Consider the following 3,160-nt stretch of genomic DNA (forward strand, 5'->3'; position numbering starts at 1 on the left):
ACCATCATACAAGGTATGGGACTCGAGGGCAATGCGTATTCCAAGGCCAAGGCCAACTCCCATCCCACTTGTAGTTCCAAGAGTGCTTGCACCTGCGACCACTAAACCTACTTATTTAGGAGATTTGGCATCATTTGCTCAAACCATCGGTCGATCTATTGTTGTTGAGAATATGCGTAACATGCTTGATAGAGAGCCTAGAAGTAAGGCTGTACAAATAGCGAAGCTCACACAAAAATTTAGTGGAGATGGGGATGTGAGAAAGCATATCGAAGTGTTTGAACAAATATGCGATTCTCTAGGAGAACAAAATGACCTGCATAAGAGTAATGATTTAAGCCTAACCTTAAGTGGAAAGGCTCGGGATTAGTATAGAACCCTAAGGGTGGAAGAAAAAATGATTTACCCTACTCTTAGGATACTGTTCTTGAAAGAATACATATGAGAGGGAGTGTTTTGGGGTGTAGCCTCTCAACTCCAGAAAGCCCAACGAGAGGAAGGAGAGTCGGTGATAGACTTTATTAGTTGCTTGAAGCATTTGAATTCTTGTTGTAATCCAAAAGAGCGCTTCAATAATAATCAATTGCTCGATAGATTCATTAGGGGATTACGACATGATGATATCTACAATGGCCTAGTCATTAGAGGTTTCACCACTTGGGAAGCAGTCACCACCAATGCTATCCAATTGGAGAATAATTTAATGATTCAAGGAGAAAGAGTGTCGGTTGAGCCTAAATCTACTAGCTTGCAAGCATCGGGGCATCAGCCAATGACCCTAAAGCCTATTGCTAAGAAGCCAAAGATATATGAGATGAATTTAGCAGATTTCACCAAGGCCATTCAAGAGAGTCTTAGAGACAATCGCGCTCCACAAAACAATTATATGTATCCAAGAAGGGAGAAACAATGCTTCTCAATATGCTATGGTCCGCATAGTACCAGTGAATGCCCTACTTTTAGAGAAAATTCAATGGGAATTGCAATGCTTGTGGGAGGTATGTTCATCAAGCTAAGGATTGCATAGTATTTAAGCACGCGCTGGCTAATAGACCAACCTTGAGTTCCTGCATTGATGCCGGCCCCACCTCTTGAACAAATGTCACAACACATGGTCCCTAGGACCCAAAATGTTGTTCAAACAACACACCTACCACCTCCAGTGCTAGGATCGCAACCACCACATCCGAGAATCACTTCTGTGAATCAAGTGTGTTGTGAGTCATCTATAAATTAGATTGCTTGTTTGGAAGGCTATGAGGAAGATATAGACCCTAATATTGCCTATGGGATTGATGCGCTTGAAGAAATTCCACAATACTACATGGAGGACTATTGCGGACAAGTCAAACATGTCTATCAAGTAGCTGCTCTTGCTGCAAGAGGCCAAAATATCAATTACGCTGCCAAGAGACCACCTCTTCAATGCTATGAGTGTGGAGGTCTACATCGTGTGGCTGAGTGTACTATTAGGCTACAAAAGAACGCCACACTAATGCAAACCAATCAAGCTAGAACGCCTACAATGCCGATACTCATGTGTATCAATGTGGCACAGATCATTTGATTGCCCAATGTCCGAGGTTAAACTTGATTGAAGTTACTGAGGTAAACCTGTGGTACCAATAAACGTACTCACACGATCAATGCTCCAAAAAAAAAATTATATTCTTGAAGAAAGAGACATGGCATCAATTGCCCAATCTCAAAAGAAGAAGAAAACACAAAGGAAGAGATCGCAAAAAGCAGCCAAGTCAGACCGCAGTTCAAAGACCAACATAGGGACTGGTCATGACCCCGTATATATGAACGACGCTGAAGAGGATAATGATTCAGGTGAAACGATGGAGACCAAAATGACCATTAAGAAAGAAACCAACAAGGAAGATCGTCCAAGAAGAAAACAGGAATTTATCCAAATCCTACAGAGGAGATCGAACAAGTCAAGCAATTAAGGAGTTTGTTAGAAGATACCCAAAGGGATCTAGAACCAGCACCTACGCAGATCCAGATTAAGGCACATTGTTCCCTAGTCAAAAACAACTTCACAAAGTCCATAGACCCCTAGCCATACCTAGTGTCATCCAAGAAGAAAGTGACTTAAAGTCATGGAATAGTGGGCATACTCACTTCTTGTTGGAAAGAATGTTGTGACAGAGGGACTACCTGACCCTATTGAAGAAATGGGGATCCCATCTTCCCCACGTCAAGGGACTGAAGCCCAAAAGGTGCCATTAAATATTGCCAAATTGATGGATTTCATGGCTTCAGAAGTTAGAACCACCATCATGTCCAAAACTATATGGAGACCCTGAGCTATTCTTAGCTCTTTGAGCTTTCCTCAATGGAGAACTGAAGGTCGGGCTACCACAATTTGCGTAGATGGATGGAGCTAGGGAGATGCCAATAGAGGAGGAACAATTAGATCCACAATCAACCTAGATGAGAACCTTGTTGTAAAAATAAATGTTAACAAGTTGGGACAATACTTTGAGGGCGATGAATCCAATGCAACCATACCAATCACTACCAAGGGACTAACTGTGAAGGGAATCCTTGATGGTGGCGCTAGGGTTACCATTGTGACTAAAAATTGATGGCAAACTATGGGAAGACCTCACCACAACCATAGTAGTAAAGATGGCCAATGGGTCTATTGTTAAACCTATTGAGATGCTAGACAATCTCAAGATCAAGGTCTTTGGACATAAAATTAGAAATACCTTCATTGTTATGGATTTCTCAAAGCACACTATGGCATTTGAGATGATCTTAGGACGTCCTTTCATGAGGAAAGAAAAAATGGTGCATGACTGGTCTAAAAACCATGTCTACTTGCAGTTCCAAGATTCTGTCATTCGAGTGGATCTTGTAATTGGTTGAGCACATCCTCTAGGAAACATGTTTATAATTGATCATAGATCTGGAACCACAGTTCACTGGGCCCCATTGTAGTATTGTTACACATGTAAAGTGGACACTGATTTTAGGGAAGATTCTCCTTATATGGATGTACTACCTGGGATGACTGAGTCGGACAATTTGGATTGAGTCCACTTATCAGCAACCATAGACAGTTGGGGAAACAGAGGGACGACTTGGGTAACACCTGAGGGGGATGAAATGCCACCACTCGTACCCTTAAATATGCTAGAAGCAA

This window comes from Adiantum capillus-veneris, chromosome 9, assembly GCF_014529385.1.
Source record: "Adiantum capillus-veneris isolate H3 chromosome 9, ASM1452938v2, whole genome shotgun sequence".
NCBI lineage: Eukaryota > Viridiplantae > Streptophyta > Polypodiopsida > Polypodiales > Pteridaceae > Adiantum > Adiantum capillus-veneris.